At 41.2% G+C, this 26,430-nt stretch overlaps 1 protein-coding gene across 3 annotated transcripts in view; it reads right to left on the bottom strand.

Moving 5' to 3' along the window:
• GRIN2D (glutamate ionotropic receptor NMDA type subunit 2D) overlaps positions 1-26,430 on the bottom strand; it is a 762,310-nt gene that overhangs the window by 346,136 nt on the left and 389,744 nt on the right. The gene's annotated exons all lie outside the window — the stretch shown is intronic.

Below are 26,430 nucleotides of genomic sequence, written 5' to 3'. Positions count from 1 at the left end.
GAAAAACAGTGACCCACTGGACTTCATAGTACAAATACAATATGAAAGCAAAATAAAGTAAAAAAGAATATTTGCTGGCTTAGCTCACACATAATTGCTCCCTGACTTCCTGATATTAGGAATGCTTCTCGAAGGACTTCTCAAAGGACTTATTAAAGGTACTTGATGCTCTCCCCTGGAATTGTAACACATGTTTGTGTGCACTCAGGGACTCACCATTCATAATGCATATGTGGATGTAACAGAGGTTATTTAACTGACATGTATGATCCAATGCTTGTGGCGTGGGAAGGAGACTTTGGCAAAGGCTGGCCAGCTGGCGGTGAAACACAATGTATATAAATTCAATCAGTAAGTTACTTGGGACCCCCCCCCCCCAACCCCAGTGCTGACACTTTAGGCTGCAGCCTAATTAGCCTATTGGTTAATCGAGCACTGCACATTTCCATATAATAGGAATGTGAATATTGTTGCAGTATTGATGTGCAACATGAATAAGTACATTGTGTATGATTGTAAAAATGTGCACCTATGTTTATCCATGATAGTGAGAGATATGGTCTCTCTTTAATTCATTGTGTGTTAAAAGTTTCATTATGTAGCCCATACATATATGAGATATTGCATACGATCATTAGATATTGACCACACATGTTCCATAAATCAAATTATTGTATGCACTTTTTTAGGGACCATGCGATGATATGCGTGGGCCCGCCGGTCGAATGTCACGTCGATGGATAGTATGTGCTGCAAATAATATCCGTCGAATTACAGGAGCAATTACATGTGGTTTTTTGCAACATGCCATCGATTGAATGCAATCGGCAGGCAGAGGCAGTGCTTTCGGCCGTGGGTTTAGGGAGAGGGGTCCATCGGAGTAGCGTAATGCTGTGAAGGAGTGCTAGTGGGCAGCGGGGGTCAGTGGCAGCAGCACTATTTGTAAAAACACTGGGTGACGCTCTGATTGGCTGAGAGCTCTCTCAGTCAATCAGAGGGCTGTCCAGTGTTTTTCAAGTTCTGCCCCCACTGCCCGCTATTGCCCTTCACAGCTCTAAGCTACTCTGCCACCCGCCCTCTTCCAGCACCCGATGTGGAATCGCAGATGGCAAGCAACATCAGGTGCTGGAAGAGGGTACTTTATGCAACATAAGATGCGATCAGATGCGTCGCATCCGATCCCATAAGTGTACGGGCACCATTACATAGATATTTCAGTACATACAGTCTATTTGTGCTTATCCACAATAAAGGCTATTTTTTTAAATATACCATAAAGTCAATTACTTGCATTTTTTAAGCACCTAAGATAGGATGTTGCCCAAAGCAACCAATCAGATATCACTTTTATTTAGCACCTTCTAGAAGATAGTAGATAGAAACTGATTGGTTGCAATGGGTAACATCCCATCTTTAACAGAACTCCAATCTTAGTATATTTACCCCATAAAGTCCAACAACATAAAAAAGTAAAATGCACTACTAATTTCACGTATAAATATCAAATCCAGTAAATGTAAATCTCCCTTTTGTGTTTGGGAAGAGACCTGTTCATATGATGCTCAAACTCCTTTGGTACAACTCTCACGTTCATCTTTTCTTGTGTGAAACAAATGTGTGGAGAAAGGGGTGCTACATGAAATGGAGCTATTGCCACCCTTTTATCCTACATGGATACTGATTTTTTTTCTGTCAATTAGGGATAGACATTGATGCTATGCTTTCCATGGTTACTATTCAACATTGGATGGGGAGGAAGTAACCAAGAATGCATCATTCTTAGTTATTTCTCCTAATCACACATCGCTTAGCTTTAACCATACCCTCCTACTCTGACTGGCCCACTCTGGTCACATGTCCACTCTTGTGCTGCCCACTGATGTCTCAAACCATGGCTTCCTACCACACTTGTCAAGTTGATGATGCCCTTGGGCGTTTTGACATCAAAATAAGAAAAATCAAAAAATGTCTTAAGCAGCTGGAGAAAAGTTGGTGCAATACACCAACACCTTAGTAATTAATGGTAGAACCAGCCTTTGTAGGCCTGATAAATGGTGCAAGAAGGCACCAAGCCTGCATGCAAGTGCTGACTTCCTTCAGTATGCAGATCCTATATTCTTTTTATATAAACTAGCCCAGTGGCAGAGAGAATAGGCCCTTGAAGTCCCAAAATAGTTTTTTTATACACATTGGTAAATGACTTTTGTTTTTTCTTGGATAAATGGAAAAGCTAAAATAAAAGAAAAATATATAAAAGCTACTTTAATAGAAAATGCTGGTGAGAAGTTATACAGTGACAAAAGTATACAATAATAAATAGCATCTTCATAAATAGGTTGTATGGCATTCATTTAAAAAATGTGTGTGTATAATAGTTATGTTAAAATAAAAGACAAATGCGTATTTGTAGTATTCTTCAGCGAGTACAGTAACTTGATTTATTATTTTGATAGATAAAACTAAGATACACATCACTACAGTAGTGTAAATAAGACACACACTAAGCTACACTGATCTCGTTCTTGTCTGTCCCAGATAATTGTCTACACACTGTGCATACATCTTTCTTTCTGCCATTACATTCACTATCATCATTACCATCAATTTCCCTATCTGTCTGTCTTGTCGAATACAGCTATCTCCTTAACTTGCTAGGGAATGAAGAAATGAAAGCAGACACATCCACAAGTTTGCTGCTGGTTAAATAGATCTTGCTCGGTTGAAGTTGTTGCAATGTATGGTTGCATTGCAGAGTAATACATACAGTATATAAAAATTAGAGACACAAGAATTTAGTTTTAAAATTCTCATCAGCGAAGCTTGACGTAATTTAATGTATATCTTTATTGATTGATGGATTAACATAAAAAAACTTCTTTCTAGTTCATATGTTTATAGTCATACGCAATTTATTCATAACCCCATTTGTTACAACTTATGGACATCAAAAAGGTATAGGTCAAATTTACATTTGATCTTTGCAATAGTTGGAATTTTTCCAACGGTTGGAAAGCCCAATGATCAGCAAAAACCACCACGGATCGGCGAAAATGGATGCAAATTTAACAATTTAGCAGTCATTTTCAGCAATGCAGATTCGACTTTTACAAAAACTTGAATTTATATATTTTTAAAAGTCCGCTAAATTGTCATTTTTACAGATCAGTGGTTGAATTGAATAGACGTACGCCTATATTTCCACCTGTTGGAAATATAGGAACACATTAGTGTGGTACGCTACTCTTAATACTTTGAATATTGTCCTTGGTGTTTAGCTACATCACTTAGCACTATAAATTAAAACTAAATTATGTAAAATAAAAATATGTGGAATAAAATACAAGATTACTTTAATTCCAGACATACAGTATTCCTCGTTTTCAAAAAAGGTATAATCACTTACACAAAGCTCACATCAAACTACTTGAAAAATCAAATCACGTATTATTCTTGAATCAATTTCTGATTTTTTTTCCCCGTAAAAATCAAGAACCGAAGAGGTTTCTACTCATTTTCTGAAATCAATAGAGCAGATTTTGGATGTGCACTGACCCCAGCAACAGTTATAAATATTTCTAAAATATTAATGTATATTTATAAACAGTGTATTGTTTGTCCTTTGCCCTAGCTCTTGCCTACCTGCCTGTGCCTCACAAACCCTCCTTAAATCTTCTTGTGCTCCACATACCCTTAATCTGCTTTCATCCGATACATCAATTCCTTTGCTACATGCATTCCCCGCTCTTCAGAGTTCTCCCAAACTCGTACAGATGTGTCCACATAAGCGTCAACACCATGTGACTCGGAAATGTCGAGTGTTTTAGTGTGCAACTTTCTTTACAATGCTAATTCAGGTTGGATCGCATAAGTAATCCAACCGGCACTATGCTAGATTGTGTTATCCCGTGCATGCAGGATTTAGACCTCATGGAGCCATAGGCAAGAAACTGATTTGGGGCCCCCTCCCTAAAACAATCCATAGCGTTATATATATATATATATCAACGCCAACCCAAAACGTGGTGAGGGTAGCGAGCCCGCGCGGGGAGGGGGGGGGGGGGCGGTACGCGTCCTCCGACCTTTTCATACCACCACTATCCACGTTGGCGTGGCGAGGGGACGCAGAATAGAATGTGAAGTAATCCGCGTCCCCTCACGGGGATCACTGTGCTCGCCACGCTTCAGGCTCGGTGGCTCGCTCGCTCGCCACACTATATAAAATCAACTCCACGCCCACGTGGGTAGTGGGGGTATGAAAAGGTCTGAGGACGCGTACCGCTGCTCCTCGCGGGCTCGCTGCGCTTGCCACACTTCGGGTTGGCGTTGATAGTGGGGTGGCGTTAACAATGGGGGGCATTTAACATAGTAATCACCCATCAGGGTGGCTGTACAATAAAAAATCGGTTCACATCGCGTCACATCGCATCGCATGCGATATGATCACATGCGATGCAACCGATTTTTGATTGTACAATGCCCTGCGATTGAAATCGTGGGTGCCGTGATAATACACAAGTACCGACTGAAATTTCTGGAACAGATCTTTATATAAAAGCATCCATGTTAAACATGAAATGTAGAGAAATAGCAATACTACAATAATAGAAGGCAAAATAGAAAGCAATAGACAATGGAGTACAAAAATCGACGGATTCACACAGAGGGATACATTTAATAAGATGGGAGTTCTATTGAAGATGACATGCTGTCCATAGCAACCAATCAAATTGTATCTATTATCTTCTAGAAGGTGCTAAATAAATAATAAAGTACAATCTGATTTGTTGCAATGTGCAATCCCCCATCTTCAATACAACTTCCATCTTGGTAAATTGACCACTGATAATCGGAACACGCTCCAAAATAACCGATACACAATTCACTCGTTCACTTTATAAACACAATACAACTTATATACTTCAGGCAAGATCATAGCACTATTGCACTTTATCACCAATGGAAGATTTACAGTAATCCGAATAAATCACCCTTCGCTTCAAATGTCTCTCTATTCAACAATGAGTGCAGCAATAACAGCCAGGCACTCTCTTTAACTTACAGGAGCAATGATAATACTTAAAACACAACAATAGGTTGATTCTCTGCTTACCTGTTCTTTAGCTGAGTCTCTTTGGTGGCCTCAAGCCCAGGCACTACTGACTCTAAGGGGGAATTCAAATGTTTTATCGCTCCTGATCTCACATCTAATGTTACGGGAGATGACAGGGTGATATTGAAATTGTAAATTTTATCATGCATTTGACACCCATTAAGGTCAGGTTGAGGCTCGGAAAATGCTTAAACCCAACCAAACTAATGGGCGGGACAAGAAAAGTCCCATTTGGGTGCCCTGGGGTTAGAGAGCTGAAAAAATGTGTGTGGGCCCTTTGTGAGAAACATTTGAATACCAGCGGCGGGAACTCACGGGTGCGGGGACGGTCACCCAACAATTGAATCCCCCAATGGGATACATTTACTAAGATGGGAGTTTTATTGAAAATTAGATGTTTCCAATAGCAACTGATCAGAATATATCTATAATATTCTAGAAGATGCTAAATAAATAAGAAGTAGAATCTGATTGGTTGCTTGGGGGAACTTTAGTAAATTTACCCCTAACATCGCAGTCAGTCTTATGACTCTGCTTCCTTTCTGCAGTTCTGGAAACCTTGTTTGGTACAAATACAGCCCCTTTTACCTTCTCTGGTGTGCAGCTTCCCATCAGTTTCCCACCTCTGCTGGTCTTACTCCTTCATGACATACTCCAGGATGAAACATTTTGCTTTCTATCTTGTGAATAGTGGCCATCTTGTGGTACCATTTTAGTTGAGACTTTGTATATTCCCACTGTCCCCTGGGGTACTTTATCTCCCCTCTCCTGCTTATACCAAAACATTTGATCCTCTTTGCACCTGCTTGTGTATCATACACTGTCCTTCTTATCGGCAACCTTTGTAATATGTGACTCCAGTAGAAAATTCTTAACAAAAAGGAGAATTACTGTAGGTGTTTTTGTAGCAGTTAATCACTGAAGTGAAGGGCACGGATATAACCAAACACAGATTTTATGCCTGATTTAAATGATGGAACAAGTCTCAGTTAAAATTACTTTAGCACTTTTGTGTGGGGGTCCCACGGCACGTGCTCTGGCTGCACACCCACCCATTCCCTGTTCTAATAACTTCTGAACAAAAAGTACACAGCTTATTATGTGAAAACTGTATACTGTACCTAAACCATATTTGTCATAATATAAGATACAGATTTTCAACAAATTAAGTATTTCTTCTAAAAAGTTTAAATAAGTCTCTTCTAACTTGTTATATTTCAGATTTTGTAATTTTGCATCATTTGCACTATGATTGTGTGAATGCCAAAGGTGCAAAGAACTTTGTCATAGAATGTTCTGGAAAAGTGCATTTGCCAATTTCACACAATAAAATCGTCACATTTTCAATCACCTCTTTATTTCAATGAAGATAAAAACATGGCATAAATTCAAAGCTGGGTACACACATAAAGATTTATCTGTTCAATCTGTCTGGTGGGAACTTAGATCTTGAAATGTACTGTATATGAGCACAATCACAATTTTCTCCCAAATGCTGAAAAAAAGACAAAAACTATTGCTTGGAATAATTTGCTATATCAGATTGATTTAGCCAATGATTTAGTCATTGATTTGACTGACTGACTGACTGACCATTGTCTTTTTGGAAGCAAACTTTTTTGATTGTCATTTGCTTCCATACTTTTCCAGGTTTTTGTTCCCACTAGATAGATTGGACAGATACATCTGTAGGGGTGTACCCAGTTTTAGGATAGGGAAAGAGCAATCAAGATGATATAGCTCAAACAAGGGGATGCAGTCAATTTCCCAGCAGTCCCGACCGCCGAAATCCCAAAACTTTCTTCCTACGTGGGTGTCCACGACACCCTTGGAGGGAGAATAAATTAGCGTGCCGAGCGTAGCGAGGCATGGTCCCCCCCTTGTCGGGATTTCGGCGGTTGGGATTCCAGCGTCGGGATTTCGACCGCCGGGATTCCCACCGCCGGGATTCCATACCGAATCCCATACAAGGGGTGCCAGATTACTCACCAACAGTTGGGATTCCGACGATCATTTCTCTGACATCAGAATCCTGAATCTCAGTGGTTTGACAGTTGAAATTCAGACTTACAGAGACTATTTTCCCTCATGGGGGTCTACAACCCCCAAATAGGGAGAATTGAATAGGTGGCAAGCGCTGCTCGCCACCGAGTATCAAGATTGGTGAGCCTGCAAGGGGCTTTAATGCGCTCGCCCCCCCCCCCCTTTCGGGCTTCTGACAGTCGGGATTGTGATGAAGAAATGACCGTCGGAATCCCGAATGTCAGTAAGTTATACCATACCCCATACAAGAGAATTCTTTAAGCTTCATATGTCGTGTTTGGAGACTTTTATTTTCTTATCTTTTGTTTGAGTTCTTTAGAAACATTGAAATATAATTATGGGCCAAGAAGTTTGGCTGCCCAGATATCTAAGATAAATCGCAGAGCGATAGTTTCATCTGATGTTATTCATATTGGACAGTAAGTTGGCTACACATGGAGCCAGCAGATACTAAATCCAACCAAAGTGGCCATTAGCATCTCTTCTTCAAATGTGAGTTTTCACTAATGACATAATTTAGTAAGTTCACACATTATTGAACGACATTAAAATCATGAAAAAGGAATATGAAGTGACTCCTAACATTTCTTTATAACAATGAATAATACAAAGTAGTACAAAAAAGTAAGCAAGTCCTAAATTTGAGAACATAGTAACATACTTTAGTAGAGGATACAGACCTGAAGAATGGACTTGATTCATCATGGATAGCAAAAGCAAAATCTAACTCTATTGGGCAAAATCATGTGCACTGCCGGTAGGCATTTTTACAATGCACTTTAGATTTGAGTTTGAAAGCACCTCACCCAAATAGTTAGTCAGAATCACACCGTATGTACACTTTGGGCGAGAGCAATGCGTGGCCCCACGGAGTAGCTAATGCTTTGCAAAATAGACTGTGCAGGCAAGGCAATTTTGATTATACTGCAGGGTACTGTATTTGGCCTATGGCCAAATCGGCCATAATCCAAATCGCCCATAGTCCAAATCCCCCATGGCCTTAGTCAAAGTTGGCTATGGGATAAGTAAAAATCGGCACCATCAGATTCGGCCATGCTTCAAACCGTCTGTACAACCCTTAACTCTCTCTGCACATGTTACATTTGCCCCACCTGCTGGGCAACATGGTATTGCCCATTAGAGATAGATTTTGCTTTTACGATCCATGATAAATCACGCCCTTGGTATGCACATTTGGGGCTTGCCCTAGGAGCCAATGTTTGAAGCTTTTTTGGAAAAAAATTTAGAAACAGCGGTTTCTTCATAATTTTGTTTTGTTGCTATGCTCTAATTGCCTAATGCAGAAGATTTCACAAAGTCTCAATCCCCATTGTTATTGTGTCCTACTCTTTCCCACCTACAGTATTTACCAAATTCTGAAAAGCAAAGCTTTCTGGAGTTTGGCCCAACTGGTTTTTGCTATCCTCAGATTGCATAAACTGCATTATGCCTATGGAGGCATTCTCACAGGAGAGGGATCTTATAAGTCCTTCCCCTTGCAGCCTCTAGAAACTGACACTATGCGCATGAGCAGTCTCAGAACAGGTCTTTTGAAAATGTGAAAGACCTCCAATATGTCTGAGATATAACTCACAAGGACAGCAGTTTTCACAATCAATGTCCCTGCCTTTATTGCAGTAGTTTGAAGTTTTGCCTAGGGTGCTGAGAAGCCTGACACCGGCCCTGGGTAGGTCCTTTATTGCTAAATAATCAAATTCAGCTTCCCCCGCTATTGTGCGAAAATGGTTGAACAGTGATTTTTGCACAACTGTAAATATAGAATCTCCCCAGCACGCATGAGTGAAGGCTCAACCTGTAGTTGCATCCCAGAAAGATGCGACCAACGGAGAATGGTGACCCAGTGCTTGCCTTTGCAGTTTGGCTGTGCTGGCGGGCAGCTACAGTACCATAGATATGTGAACGTGTAACATTTCTGTGATGCGATTGCAAATATTTTCCACAAGGTTGTTCTCAACAACCATTGTTTCTGATAAGGCTCCTTCCACAAGGACAGAAACTGCTTTTTAGCCAAGAGTGGTATCACCAGTGGTATTCACACCTCAGCATCTTCTCCATGCTCTGCATTAATTTATGGTTGGAAGAATTACTCTTTATTAAAAAAAATTTATAACATTGATGGACTAACCACATTATGCAAAGGGAGTTAGCATCTTATTTGGGGTGTGGATTATTAGGTTGACATGGACATAAGTGCACCGTGTCACCTCACAAGGCTCTCTATGCTCGCCATGCTTCGGGCTCGGTGCCTCGCTACACTCGGCATGCTATTATAGTCTCCCTCCCTAGTGGATGGTAGGACATGAATACCGTCTAACGGCACATGTTGGTTTAAAAAAGACCATGAAAAACCCATGTCAACCTTTTGACTGTGACCATCCCAATGTCGACATAATGACCCTTTTGACCTTAAGCCGTGTCAACTCTTTTCATGTGTCGATCTAAGGCATGTTTACCTTCAGTGGGGAACCCAATGCATATCCACCTTCTGACTGTCGACCTAGTGACCGTGTACCCTTATGTGAACTTTTTCGAAATATAAATAATGGTGAGTGCACTCTCTATATATGACAGGTAGATTATGATAGATATATAAATATATGATTTTCCAGTTCAGTATTTTGATTGCATTTTTTTTAAATGATTAGAGCTGAATGTGGGATTGATTAAAATGATGGAATTTTGTCAAAATGTCAAGTACCATTATCATTACATCATTACAACCTGTGTGTACAAAAATTCCCAGTAAAATGATCTCTTCAAAACTACATAATATCACTTCATAAAATACATGTGTACATTGGTATTTAGGGCCTTATTCATACCTGCTCGCTGGGCTGCGAGTAAACGCAGCCCAATGAGCAAGTAATAACACCGCCCCACAAAGCTCCCTCCCCTCCGCCCCAGTGCATGGCTGCAAATGCGTTCACAGCCACGTCTAGACCTACTCTGCACTGCAAACACTGTGGAGAGAAGCCCTCCCAATGGCTGAGAAATGCCTGCGTTACGCCCTCAAACACCTGGCGCCTCTCAATCACCTTGCCTTTGCATGGTCCATTCACAAAAGGGCTCTGTGCATGCTCACAGGGTACTGTGCACTTGCACAGTCTTTCAAAAATTGTCAGGGCTGCAAATTCCCAGCCCTATAAATGGGTCATAATCGGGCCATAGAGAATCCCATAATTGGCCTCCATGGAAGTACAGTAGAAAACCCAATATTTTCTCCCAAGTTTGAACACTCAATTCCAACTTGATCACAGGGCAAATTTGTTTTTAAATCGGGCAAAACCATGATGCACTGCAGGTGGAGCATACATAACATGTTCAAAGAGTTACATTTGGAGCATTAGCTGCATTTTCCTTAACTCACTTAAAGCATACATTTCAATTTTGGCATTACTGGAAACCAGAGGCGGAACTACCATTGGGGCAGATGTATCATAGCAGCGCATAATGCTCAACAACTTACGAAACCAAGAAATGCTAAAAAGGGAATTCTCATTATACCAAGGGCTAATACATTTCAGTGTGCCTATGGGGATGAGATCCCAACTCACGCAACAAGACCGGCACTGGAATCCGGAACTCAGTACCGTAATCTTGACTGCCGGCATCCCAAACGTAAACAGGCGGGACTGGTTATCATTAGGCCAGGAAAGGAGAGGGGGAAGGTTAGGCTGCATGGAGGAAGTGTTAGGATTAAGCACTTAAAAGGGGGTTTAGGGTTAGGCTGCAGGGTGAGTGATTAAGGTTTAGGCACTAGTGGGGAGGCTTTGGCTGTGTGGGGGGGAGGTTAGGGTAAGGCTGTGTGAAGGGATGGTTGGGGTTAGGTACTTAGAAGGGGGTTAGTGCTACACTGTTGGATAGGAAGGTTAGGTTTGGTCTGCAAGGTAGTAAGGTTAGGTACTAGTAGGGGGCTTAGGGTTAGGCTGCGGGGAGATAGAAGGGGCAAGGAAAAGGCAAGTACAGTATACTGACCAGATCCAATCAGGATTTCCTCTATTGGCATGTTGGCATCCGTATTCTGACCAATCATTCATATGTATTTCCTTACTGTTCATGAGTCACCAATTAACTGCACAATAAGTGCATCTTCTTCTATCATCCAATATGTCATGCAGTAAATAATTAGTAAATAGTGAAACCTACTGCAAAAATAAAAACCAAAGTGATCTAATGGAAACTAATTGTATTTCTTGTGTACTGCATGATGAATTTTGACTTCTGCACACACATAGTGTACATTATAATGATGTAATATATATTAAAAGTTGGAAAACAAGTAGTGCTAACTATGTTCCTAAATTTGGTCCTCAAAGAATATGTTAAAGGGTAACATTGTTCTGACATGACAACCCTTTCCCTTGCCCTTTTTAAACATCAGATTCAATTTAAAAACACAATGCCTCTGGAACTGGATTCCTGTACTAAATACTAATCTTAAAATTAAATGTCATGCCTCAATATACATTTGAATAAGTAGTCTTGTGTGCAAATAAATTAAGGTGACATCTAATGCTGTAAAAACAGATGATGTGATGAAAAGAGTTCTCTAGATGTGGTAAGTAAACCAAAGGCTTCACAATTTCTGTACCTGATTAAACGTAGAGTTGCTATATTTCCCCCCAAAAATCTGGAAGATAACCTTAAGATATATATCAAATATGAGTGATATATCAATGTAAAGCACACTGGGACCTATAGTGCTACCTATAAAGGCACATGGTGTCCACTGTTTGCTGTGTTAACAGGAGGAAGTGACCTTACTCAAGGTGCTAAATTTCCTCCAACCTCAAGCCACTCATCTCCTGAGCTTATTCTTATCTTATCTCTCATATTCGTAGCTTATCTCGATGTCTCTCCTCCCACCTCCAGACACCCATCACCTCGATAAAGACTGAGGGCCAGTTGCACTAAGCTTCAAAAGTGATACAAAGGAGAGTGATAAACAGCCAGCCAATCAGCTCCAACCTGCCATGTCACAGACCGTGTTTGAAAAATGACAGGCATGGGCTGATTGGCGGGTTGTTTATCACTCTCCATTGAAGCTTAGTGCATCTGGCCCCTATGCTTTTCCTCCAACCTCCAAACATCCATCTGCTGTACCCACTTCACACTCACCTGTCACCAGCTGGCCATCAGTCATCTCACATCCAGCGGTGAATCACTCACTGCATTCCCACTCTACGTTACCTATTCAGCTTGTCTCGCCTTTATCCGCTTTACTTTATTTCCCATAACCTTCTATTAACACTCTAATCCATCTTCAAATGCTACAGCAAGACTATTTTAATTCTCTCCCTGCCCCACATCTGCGATTTCACAGCCAAGTGATCAGATTTGAATAACTTCTTCAGACTAAGCGGTTATATTGACAAAGACATCGGTAGTGGTAGAAGTAATACAAATGTATATCTGGAGTAAGACTCCCCCAGAGGAACACCTCTCTAAGATGGCACCGGGCGGACTTTGACAGTGAGGTTGCAGTGGCCATCTTGTTAATGGGTGTATTTTGGTGGTCCGACAATTGGGATCCCGATGGTCAGAATCCCGAATGCATGGGGTTCTGACAGGGTGGCGAGTGCAAAGAAGCCCCTTGCAGGCTTGCTGCACTCGCTACGCTGCAGGCTCGATGGCACACTTTGCTCGGCACAGGTTCTTTTCTCCCTCTATCGGTGGCACACTTTGCTCGGCACAGGTTCTATTCTCCCTCTATCGGGATTGGAAGAATAGCCCCTGTCAGTCGGGATCCTGTCTGTTGGGCATTTAAAGAGTTGGGATTTTGATATCGGAGTACAGACCATCGGAATCCCAACTGGCCGGCAGTTATCCGGAACCCCTTGATAATCGTGGCTGCTTGACTTCACAGGAAAGATATTGATGTCTTCACCTCATTTACCTTATTAACTTGTAAGCATCATAAAATCTAATGTTAGAGATGTAGGTGCAAGCAAGCATTCCATGCACCTGAGCTTGCTTATTGCATTGGTGATAGCTGCCATGGAGAGTCAAACTAAGGACTTTATTCTGGTTGCGGCGGCCAAACGTACGTACGTTCCATATCAGCGTATGTTCCCCGTACGCGGCCGGTGAGCGAAAGTCCACCCACAAAACAGCCGCATACGGACTGACACAAACACCGACAAAGGGGAGTGGCGTACACTTGAGCGTACGCCAACGTACACGGATGGATCACCGCTTAGACTCCAACAACAGAGCGTACGCCACCGTTTACGGACGTCTCTTGTCCGTCTTCCCACCGACTTCTTGCGGCTATCTGAGCGTACGCCACCGTGCACGGACGGGTCTCTATTGTTTTCAATCGACTTGTCGACTTGTGTAGATTGAGTGTGCTGCTGTGTAAAGTATATGAAAACACGTAGTGATTGTGTAAAAATGTTTTACAAATAACTACCTTGGCATATATAAGCTGGTCTTAAAATGATTCTTACCTTAAATGAAACCAACCTTTACATGTAGAGAAGTGTATAAAGATATTCTTCCAATGTGTTTGAGTGCTGTGTGTGGCTTGCAGGTAGTGAAATAATGGTTTTGACTTAATAGACTGCAGCATTGCTTATTACATTCAGGTGTATGTGTTTGAGTAGTAATCAGCGTTAATTAGCAGACCCAGGCGTCTGCTCTCATGCGGTATCTCTAGGGGTGGTCTGAGGTGGCGGTTGGCGGACGCCTGTTTTGTGTCCGAAATGAACGGTGCATTCGCCGATCAAGCGGTAGTAGCACCGTACATTTTTTGTGCACACCCCCGTGTACGCCCATGTTTACGCCCAGTTTCCCTCATTATTTCGGCCGCTCCCCTCAACACGCCCCTATGCCGCCCACAATGACCGTACTCTTGCGGACAGGTTTTTTCACATGGAAAGACCCATCAGTCAGCGTTGTGGAGTCATCGCGCCTGCGCATTGCGGAAGGTACGCATGCGCAGATAAAAAAAAAGCCCGGAACGTACGCTTACGGCCCAGCCGCCCGAACCAGAATAAACCCCTAAATCACATAATACAGTGAGGGAAATTTACGGAGTTCTAGTTCAGATGGGATGTTGCTATGCGCAACCAATCAGATACTATCTATTATCTTCTAGAAAGTTCTAAATAAAAAAGTAGTAGATTCTGATTGGTTGCCCAAAGCAACATCCTATCTGAAATAGAACTTCCATTTTAGTACATTTTCACCAGTATGCTTCCTAATATTTATATCATCACTACATGCAAAGGAAATACCTCATATTACAAATGTCTTTCAAAGCACCTACAGAATAAAAGACGTTAAGGTGAAAGCAGCTGTAAAAAATATTTCATCACTCATTCAGATAGAATAACCTTTGATGAAAGTATGGAATGAATTTTAATATTCTGCATATTTTTTTCATTCTGTGCCGCACTCTGCTGGCTTGCCTGTACTAAGAAATGATTTTCATTATTCTTGTAATATTTTATCCTCTTTCCGACCAGCACTAACACCTATAAAAGATCAAAGGGAGGGGTTTCACAGGGGCTCCCCATTAGTTATGGTGGCAGCTACAGAGTATACATATTTATCTTTCTGAACGTAAATGTATTTCTCATGTCATTTTACGGTGACCGGGGACTGACTGGTCTTCCCACTGAAATACCCACCCCTGTAATATGCACACAGGATTTCAGGAAGATCAGGACAGAACTTGGGATCTGGCTGGACAGATGCCCCTGCACCATCTTATGAGGCTTTACTGGTAATGTATTTACTGGATTTTTTTAAGGTGAAAGCTACAGGTAAAATGCATTGTGGTCAGGGTCAGACTAGGACATTAAGGGAATGAAGTGTTAGAAGACCATGTATAGGGCTGTGGCCAGTCTCAAGAAGGGGTGGAGTCAGCAACCACATTGGTTTGTCTAACTAGTGCATAATGTGGGCCCTGATACATATTGTACCAGATTAAGAACAGCAATACACTGTAGAAAATATTAGTCCTGTGCAGTATATGGTACAATATGTAGTATGAATAAAGCAAGTTCTCAGTCTGGAACGTGATACCAAGAGGAGGAAGTGGGCATCCGGGCAGTGGGGTCCACCAGTGGCTTCCCCAGTTTGCCTGCTTGCCAGTCCAATCCTGATAGTGGTAATGTATCCATAGAATAAAAAATATTAAAGTGATAACAGCAAAAAACTGGTTTTCTCATTTCATAAATTGTAAGAATTTTTTTATACGCACATAAGGGGTGATTCTAGTTTGCTCGGTAAGCTGCGATGATCACAGCTTACCAAGCATCGGAGACGCAGCCGAAGCTGCCCCACCGGAATACATGCCTCCCCACCCTTACCATACGAGGGGATGTATAACGAAAACCCTTCGCATGGCTCCGCTGCAGGAGAAATCATTTGATGAGTGCCGACATCGAACGATTTCTCCTGGCTTTGCATATAGAAGTCAGTGGGAACATATCGTCCTATGCATCCTATATCGTCCTATGCATGTGCCCATGGGAAAGCCCATGGGTACACACATATGTATTCACATGGACAACCCTTGTTCCCACCTCTGTCTGCCCCCATCCCACCCCGATCCTTGCGAATGGCTCAGCGACTATGCAAGTCACCGAAGCCATTCACAAAGTTGAGCAGTGCATGCGCATAATATACCATTCGCATGTGCAGTCCCCCAAACATCGATACAAGGTCAAATTTGGCTGAAAAAAAATGCATTCACTAATGTTCTTGTCCTCCATAATCTAATTTCCTTGGACTGCTCTGCCTGCTTTTAGCTTTCACTTTTAAAACTTTTATCAATTAAGACAATTTGGCCAATGGCTATTTTCCTTTGTATGTACAGTAGCATTGGTAACACTTGAAGTTTAAGGGATATATTTATCAAGCCCTTCAATGCCATAAATGATGCTGAAACACCAGTTTCCACATGATTTAAATGTCTATTATGCAAAGCTCAAAACAAGAGATAAACAGCAACATATATTCTTATAATTGACAACAAAGTGGCTAATTCATCACTGATCGCTAATCAGAGAATTGCAAAACAAGCGATTATCGAACAACTGCACATGTGTACTGTGCACGTTGCGCATGTGTGAGGGGAATTAGTGGGGCAGATGTAAGATGTGCAGAGAGAGTTACATTTAAGTTGGGTGTGTTCAAACTGAACTAAATTGCAAACTGCATTGTACAAATAAAGTAGCCAGTATTTACTCTGCACAGAAACTCAAATGTAACTCTTTCTGCACGTTACATCTGCCCACCTGCAGTGCACATGGTTTTGTCCATAAAAGAAGGAGTTTGCTTTTACAAACCAACCAGATTAACCCATTAATGACCAAAAATGGGTAGTTTGACTGACAGTAAGCCGGAGTTTGGGAGTGTCATTTTCTGGGTGTGTCTGAAAACACAGGCGTGCCCAGGCATTTATGAGGAGGGTCTGTGACATCAACGATGACCACTACTACCCTGTCTCAGTGTAACATTTGCATAGACCATAACATCCTTTCGATGGTTCAGCAAATGCATATGGATTTGCAAGTGGATATCGATTAGCGATCCATTAACAATTCTCTCGTAATTTAGCATGGGGTGTTTTCCCTTTCTGTTTGGGTGTCAGCTTTCTCCTTGCAGTCCTCAAATTCTCACTTTAGTGATCCATGCAGAATTAGCCCCCAAAATCACAGCATACAGGAATCCCCATACAACGCGTGGGGACATTGAAATATCAAACTCTGAAAATGAAATGTTTTTTTAAGTTTGTCTGAGAAGGGTAACCTCAGGATTCAGGTCAGAGAAATACAATTTTGCACATTACATGCATGCTGGCACGGCCAGGTCTGAACACAAAAGTAATCTTATCTGATCCATGCACCAGAGACAGTGCCATGGTATAAACACCTTTGGAAAATGTTTCAGCAATAAGTAACAATGAATTTGGGGGTACAGTCCATTTCCACATTAATAGCCCCCTGCACAGTTTTTGGTTTTATATAACATTTATATTGGTTTTATTTAATTAGTGCCACAAGTTATGCATTCTTTTAAACAGTGGGTCCCTTTGAGGGATATGTCAAGTTTATCCTTTATTAATAATTGTACTATTTAATCCTGTATAGCTTTAATCTAATGACTGTTTTATTCTAGTCTGCATTTTCTTTGTTTTAAAAGCTTAACTCTATAAAACCCATCATCTACAGCTATATAATATAATTGCCAGGATCATGTTACATTTTATGGTCAGTTTCCAAATCATGAAATGTAACCAATTACAGAAAAGAACAACATTCTAGATGAATTTAAGGTGGAAATGCCTAGAAGGCTTGTACTGATAAATGGAATATACTGTAGTTATGTTATTTCGAATTACTGTTTTGTTAAATCATTTCTGTACCTTGGAACATCAAATACAACCATATGCTTGTGTTCCTAAACACATAATGATAACTGAATACACAGGCAACTGAAAACATAGGGTGAAAATATATTAAAGTACCAAACACTTTAATTTTTAATCTCTCACCTTATTTTTTGTGCACATTGATTTGTTCACTATTAATTTACACCATTTTATGTATTTAAATTGAGCGCTGTGTACCGTATTTGGAACTCAAAATCTCCCTTTTTGCTCTATTTCCAGCGACCTCAGGTGTAGGTCTGACTGAGTTCCAGATACCACTCATAGCTGCTCCAGCGCAAACATTCAGTCACGCATAATTTTGTTTTTTCACTTTAATTTATGTTTGCTACTTTAAACACTTCAAGCTGACTCCTAACTATTGTGCTTGACTCATCAATAACATTACATATCTGTGTTATTGTGCATGGCATCAGCACAATAACATCATGTAAGAATAACCAGACTGATTAGACTGCAGGTACATGTTCTTTACTTGGCTCTATAAAAGGGTCTAGAGAAGCCCAAGCAGTTACCTGTGTTATTGGAGTGTCACGGTGCAGTATGCATGTACGGAACTTAGCCCAAGAGCGATTGGTACTTTACTATATTTTCTGCTGTTTATCTTCTATCATCTTTATCCTGTTATCTGCAATAAAATCTACTCTGGTTTGAAAAACAATGTGTAGATTAACCTCCTTGCTCACATCTACTACACACCTACCAAAATGTAAGCATCTGCCAATAAAATAAACATATTTCCTGGACTCTGAAATTTACTAAGAATCTACTTCTTATTCATTTAGCACCTTCTAGAAGATTATAGACAGCATCTGATTTGTTGCCCATTGGAACATCCCATCTGAAATAGAACTCCTATCTTAGAAAATTTCCATCAGAGTGTTTATTGAACAGTACATCAATGGAATATCTAATTTTATAATATGTTATACAAGGTTATTAATAATGTAGAAAATTATTTTGACATCATACTGCATATTTCATGGGCAAGCCATGTGTCAGCACCAGAGAATTCTGTTCCCAGCTGTGACCGGGGTGGACCAATGGAGGGGACAGGAAACTGGAACCTACTGTAGGAGGTTTGATGAAGCATGTAGACATACACTGGTACACCAGGAACAGCTGGACCAGGGGGTTCGCGAAGACCAGGAACAGGGGTGTGGAGTCTAATTCACCAGTAGTTTTCACCAGGGAGACCCACAAGGAGCTTTGGACCTATCTGTGCCTGACGAGCAGGTGGTGGCCCCCTGCCCTGGTTCTCTGGATTTAGCTGACTGGTTATAAAGCACACTGGGGAATCTATACTGGAGATCTTGAGGATGACAAGACTATATTTACAGTTCAGTGGATGTCAGTCTGTGAACTGAGGATGACAGTAGTTTTCAGTCTGTAAGCCGGTGATGACAATAGGCAATGGCCTAGGAGCCAGAGATGAGTAGTCAACATCCTTGGAGCCGGAGGAGATAGCAGATCCTGACCTGGGAGCCGGAGGTGAATAGTCGACGGCCTTGGAGCCAGAGGTAATTGTTGAAGGCATTGGAGTCGGAGATAAGTATTGACAGCCTGGGAGCTGGAGGAGATTGTTGACCACCTGGGAGCCGGAGATGGTTGTTGATGGCCTGGGAGCCAAAGGAGATTGTGGATGGCCTGGGAGAAAGAGGTGAATGTCTACGGCCTGGGAGCTGGAAGAGATTGTCGATGGCCTGGGAGCTGGAGATGGTTTAGGTGAGTGTGCCAGTCAGGATGCTGATGATATTATCACTGGCTGGGTACAACGGTGGACAACTGACCTGGGAGCCAATGATGGATAGCTGGCCTGGGAGACAACAGTGACCTCTGCTGGTGATGGCTGGATGTGACTCAAATGCTTGAGATGGTACTGTATAAGCTGGAAGGTAGTCTGACAGATAGAGGATTAACCAGTAATACCCAACCTTGGCACCCTGGAGGTAGTTGGGATGACGGTGTCGGTATTATGAACGCATTCCTTCCCTTCTATCTGTTGCTTCAATCATGCCAAACACCCCTCTCAGCATTCCAGGTCCTGAGCAACTCGGCCGCATTGAGGGCCTAATGCAAATCTGTAATTTTTGGAGATGGACAAAACCATGTGCACTGCAGGTGGGGCAAATGTAACATGTGCAGAGAGAGTTAGATTTGGGTGGGGTGTGTTCAAACTGATAATGTAAATTACAGCTTAAGAAAAAAACAGCCAATATTTACCCTACTCTCTCTGCACAAGTTACATTTGCCCCACCTGCAGTGCAAATTAATTTAGAATCAGGCCCTGAGTGCCTTTCTCACTTAAACGGTGTGTCTTATTGGCATAAATAATAAACCTACTAGCCTGATTCACATGCAATCGCAATTCCAATGCAGCACTGATCCTTTTTTATGTCATCATCTGTATTGGTCCAGATTATTGAATGCCATGTTATGGATGTTATGTCACGACCTCAAACTTAATATTTCCACAACAGAATTCATTACATTTCCACAAACCAATTTTTGTAACTAAGCTGATATCTCTATCAATGTTGAGAACACGACAAACAATCCTACCCCACAAGCTTGCTGTCTAAGTTGACTCTGAAGTGTCCTGCATTTCCCACTTTAAATCTCTCTAAAAATCATGCTACTCTACACAGGGGCGTAACTAGATATTCGTAGGCCCCATAGCAAAAGTTTGTAAGGGTCCCCTATTTAGAAACTGATGGTGATAAATGTATGTAAAACATATTACTTAGATGGTAAAGATGGGCCCACTTCAGCTTTGGGCCCCATAGCAGCTGCACCGCTTGCACCTATGGTAGCTACGCCCTTGACTCTACGTGCATGAAAGAAACATATCCAAAATACGACCATATCTTAAACAAGTCACTACAAAAGTTTAATCCATGCTCTCATTATCTCCTACATTGTTTATTCCAATAGTCTTCTTACTGACCTTGCCAAAAAGAGACTCTCAGCACCAATATCCATTCTGAATGCAACGATGTGACCTATCTTTTTTACTAGATGTTCATAATTTGCTTTATTGACTCAATCAGTTCCACCAATTGTACTGTATTCATCATACTCACATACGGCCATTAACCAAACTACACCAATGTACATCTCTTCGCTTAATCTCCAAGTATCTCCAATCTGACCTTCTAAATTACATATACACTGAACATTTTTGCCCCGCGACTATGCACAACAATGATGCCGAAAATTGATTGGCTGAAAACAGCGCAGTGCATACACACTGAGCAATTTTCACCTGCGCAAGCAAATTTTGTGGGGGTGGACGGCTTTCCATAGCAGGACACTATGGAAAGCCATCCACCCTGATAATACCAGCAGATGAGCGTCAGTGGCCTGCAATGATTTAGGAGCAGGCACCAGCGCTCACTGATAATTGCCCGGCCATACACACTGGGCGTTTTGAGCTGAAAGCAGTTTAAAAGACCAAAAGTGGGCTACTTTCAGCTCAAAATCACCCAGTGTGTATGGGCCTTCAGATCTAGGTCTCTCATCAACAATCATTGCTCGCTCCCAGGACTTTTTCAGGCTGCACCTGCTTTGTGGAATGCCCTCCCTTGCACAATAAGACTCTGCTCTAGTCCCCAATTCTTCAAGTGTTCTCTGAAAACTCATCTCTTCAGACAAGCTTATCGAATTCTGGAACAACCCAATAAACTTTATAAACTTTTGCTTCCAATTACATCCACACTGTATAGTTGAAAAATATTTTCTCAAATTTTCTCTTTCTTCACTTTCCCATCCTCCTGACTCCAGGCCAACATACTGTAGCTTGGAGTCCATATCATACAGCCCACCAAGAACCTTTGCAATCTGTTGAACCAATACTGGATTGGTTCAGTATGAATCTAATATCTTTTCAAGAAGGGGAAGGGGGGAAGGAGACTAGCACTGATTTATATTTTAAGTATGTACATAGTTATAACCAACATTCACTAAACATAATGGACCTGCCACCTCCTTATTTAATTTCTCCTGTTGGTGGTGCTCCCAAGAGTCATATAAATAGACCAAAAAATTTGAAAGAAAAAAGATGACTCTCTTTTTTTGGAGCACAACTTGCTAAAATATATTATTTAATGATATGCATTAAAATTGGACTCACTTGTCTATATACTATAGACACACATTAATGCCGCCATATACAGAAATATTAACATGTAAGGAAAAGCACAATATATGTGCCAATAACACAAGAAAAAAATTGAAAAATTGTGAGACAATATAAGAAAAATATGTGAACAATATTGCAGTTATTTTGACCGTGAGTGCCGCCGTGAGTGAGTGTGTGTATATATAAGTATATGTGTGTATGAGCCTACTGTAAGTCATAAATGTTCTCAACTTGAAGGTTTTATCCCATAAGGCATTATTCAGGTCGGCTGATATTTATTGTGAAATAACATAACTGTGAATGATAAATTAATTCTATACAATTAAAATTCAGCGAAAAATATTTTTTAGTTTTACATTTTTCACATATTTCTCTTATATTGACTCACACTTTTTCACATTTTTTCTTGTGTTATTGGAACATATATTTTTCTTTTCCATACATGTTAATATTTCTGTATATGGCGGCATTAATGTGTGTCTATAGTATATAGACAGGTGAGTCCAATTTTAATGCATATCATTAATAATATATTTTAGCAAGTTCTGCAACAAAAAGAGTCATCTTTTTTATTTTTTAACTTTTTTAAATCTAATATCTTCAAGCACAGTACTGGGTAATATCTTCAACAGACGTGACATTGTACTGTTGACTTGGTACAAACAGGTAGTCGTCATTAAAGCATTGAGCGGAAGCTAATTGGGAGCTGCTGTAGAGAGTTGCTGACTACATTCAAAATGACAGGGTCTATACCAACATTTTGAAAGCATCTCTGGTGTCCAAGGTGTGAAGCCAAATCCAAGCACAGCTGAGCAGTACACAGAGCAACTTCCGAGCCTTGCTAGTAATGCTGTACTGCAGCCATGTCCAAACTGTGGCCCTCCAGCTGTTGTGAAACTACACATCCCAGTATGCCTTGCGATAGTTTTAGCATTTCCTAATAGAAAAACTGTGGCAAGGCAGGATGAGACTTGTAGTTTCACAACAGCTGGAGGGCCATAGTTTGGACATGCCTGCTGTACAGGAACAACTCACAGGGACATTGTAATCAGCCAGGAATGATGACTAGTGCACGTGGACCCAGACAGACTTTAAAGGTAAAGACTTACTGTACACTGTACACTAAGCAGGGGCGGATCCAGGATAAAATGACAGGGGGGGCACCATGATAAAAGACGGTTTAGGTGGGGGCGGTGTTAGTGGTGCCAGTGTACATGCTAAGAGAGCGGCAGAGAGAGGGTGGGCATGGGATTGAAAATAGGCCCTGGCAATTAAAATACGCAGACCCACCAATGGTGACAAAAGCAAAGGATGTAGTAGTGTGCGCGCCGAAGGCGCGCTCCGGAAAAGGGGATGTGGCCACTCAACAGGGGGCATGTCCTTGAGTGTAGTGCACAACACCATATACAACTTCTACACATTATGCAACAAAATACTAGACTCCATTATACTTGCCCCTTCCCCATGATGCCTAATGGATTGAGCCAAAATTCACATAATGCCAAATGGATTGTGTCAAAATTCACATAATGCCACACGGATTGAGCCAGAATTCACATAATGCCACACAGATTAAGCCAAAATTCACAATGCGCTTCATAAACAGGGACATTGTTCACCAAAGGCGTGCATTAAACATTTACACCATAATGTCCATTACACGTTAAGTTACACGCCATTATATCCATTATGTATTATGCAAAACACCATAATGCCTATTAAAAATTATGCTACATAAGTGCAGTTTATCTACATGCTCATTGCCAAGGGTTCCATGCTCATTGCCATGTGGGATTACATGCTCATTGCCAAGGGGGAATACATGCTTGTGGTAAATGGGGGACAGCCGCCGCCAGGCAGAAGTGATAGCCACTGACAGTATTCAGATCACTGCAGGTCCCGGCTATTTGAAATAATGGGTGAGATTTAATAGGATGAGAGATTCAGAAAATGAGAGATTTGGTGAAAAAATCTCCAGGTTTTTTTAAAGTGGCAATCTTTTACACTTCAAAATCAAACTGGTTTTGCAGTGTAAATGATTTCTGCTTTAAAAAAAACTGGAGGTTTCTCCCCAAATCTCTCACTTTCTGAATCTCTCATCCTATTAAATCTCACCCAATACCCCTTTCGCACCAGAGAATGCATTTCCAGGTTGGCCCCTTTTACACCAAAATTGAAAAAGCCGTCTGAGCGTGGCGAAACGCGTCTTGTGAGGAGCTATTCAGAAGTGTCGACAGCTGAGGACCGACGGGGAACACTGACAGCATTAGACCAAGAGGAAACATCTGCCATATCGGCTTGAACCAACCCGCGACAACCCGGTTCCTGCAGCTGACACATTTAGCCTGCAAACAGAGCTTCATCCGGCAGTTACCACACACGGTGGTTTGTGCGCCTGACAACAGCGCACCCAAGAGCGGCTGTCACCTGCTGCTCACCCTTTGGAGTATTGTGCAGTCAGGCTGCAGTCAGATCCACTGGCCGGACAAAGCAAGTGTGGAAAACCTCACAAAAGGTACTGTGACCTAATAAATAACACACTGAGCAACTTACATGTCAGATGGTCACAGGAGGTTGCATTGTCCAATAAAAGACTGACCTTTATATATATAAAAACATCAGCATTTAAGGAAAGGACTTTACCTAAGGCTTGCTGGAAAGGATTTTTCTTTCACTAATTACACCACCACTGAGATGTGTTGGAAACACTTGCCAACCTCAACGCCCCACTTGTCCTAAAAAGGAACTGGTAACTATAGTTACAAACATTATGCACTTGCATCTGAATGGCTTTTTAGAATACTTGTGGTTATTGTGCATGCATGCATCATTGTTTTATTGTTTATTTATACATATGTTTTTATGGTTTCTTGTGATATTTGTTAAATAAATTGTTTTAAGTGTACAGAAGGCGCCTACTGGTTCTTTTTCTTTGTGCACCTTGTATTGAGGGCGGCATCCCTCTACCAGAGGGCAGCTATCTGTACACATCACAGCACACCTGTCCCTAGCGCTCAAAAACCCTGCTGCTATTGGCCCCTTTTACACCAGCCTAGTCCCTGCATTTTCTGGTGTGAGGGGGAGAGAAAACCACTCCTCCCTTCTTTAACCAGTTATCTCATTTAACCGGCTATATCTCTGGTACCAACTGACCCATTTACATGAGACAAGTATCATATTGAAGAACTTTTGAGTGGACTTTGAATGAGGTTGGTCCAGTGAAACTGGAACGTTTGGTTCCAGAGTAATATGCCCTCAAAGAACATGAACAGCCATGAAATTACATTTCAAAAATAAAAAAAATTGGCTTACATGCAATATCTCTGGAACCGATTGACCGATATGGACCAGCCTGGTATCAGCCCAGCGATCTGAAATTGAATGAGATCAACCACAAGCTTCTGTGATGCCAGGGGGGGAATTGGCAGCCGTCGGAACCGGGTGGGGGTCTGAATTAACGGGTCCCATATTATCCTATGGGGAAAAACGTTATAGCTTTGCCAGGCGATATCTCCGGTTCCCGGGGGGCTAGAGACAAGGGGCTGGGCTCGTTGGAAAGCCCTGGTCCTCAGCTACAAAACAAAATGACAGGGGGGCACGTGCCCCGGTGCCCCCTCCCCTGAATCCGCCAGTGACACTAAGTACACTGAACACAGTACACTGATCACAGTAGGCTGTGTTGAACCCTACAATCTGACTCTGAAACATCAGATTAGTTTACACAGCTCAATCCAAATCTATACATCAAGGGCATATATCATTAGTCTTTCAACTCTGCTTGAAGGCCTGAGGCCTTCCTTCATTATTCAACTTGTGAAGTAGCATAATTTTCTTAATAATGAGGTGGAAGAAACCAACAAAGAAAGGAAATTATTCTATCAACCAGGCATGCTTCATATTTAAAAATACACTGGGTGATTTAATTTTGTGATTTTTCATTCATACTGTAGTACTGGATTACATAACAGTGAATTATAAAATAATTTAAGCCAAGTCACTGTTAAAAATAAGTAAACTTTTTTAAATACCCTAAAATTGTCAACATCTAATAAAAACATTTTTGCTAAATATTCTCTTGACATCGACCACATAACAATTTCAACTGGTGTCATGCTACGAGAAGCAAAGCATTATATTGGTTAGAGACGATGATGAACTCTGAATATGTAAAAAAATGTAACAATTACTGAATGTCACCAGAGAGAGTACAAAATGGAGGTGGTTATATCATACAGTTCTTTGATTGTCACTAAAATGGACACTTTGAAATGGCTTGGGACTATAATTTGGTAGGAACAGAAAATAAGAGCCATTAGTTTGTCGATGATAACTGTACTGTATTTGACTTATGGTGTGTACACACGGTGAGATTCCCTTGCTATTCAACTTAAGATTCGAGTGCTATGCAATCTTTGCTATCTCTGTACTTTTTACATACAATTCATACAATCAGCATTTGATTTGCACTATATAGTCATTGCTGCACTGTCTATCTGTGTTTCGATTTGTACTCTAACGGGAGTGTGCATCAGGATCGAAAGGTAAAAAACCTGTGCGATCTGCATGCAATCGGCTTACGATCTGCATGCGATTTTGACTATATCATCAAAATCTAATCTCAAATCTCACCTTGTGTACACAGCATAACAGGTTATTTTGTTGTTGTTTTGTTTAAGGGTTGCCTGTAAAACAATATAAATATTTTCACTCTTT

The sequence above is a fragment of the Crinia signifera genome, chromosome 19 (genome assembly GCF_055691185.1).
Source record: "Crinia signifera chromosome 19, ASM5569118v1, whole genome shotgun sequence".
NCBI classification, from domain to species: Eukaryota; Metazoa; Chordata; class Amphibia; order Anura; family Myobatrachidae; genus Crinia; species Crinia signifera.
This window is presented reverse-complemented; position numbering and strand designations above follow the sequence as displayed.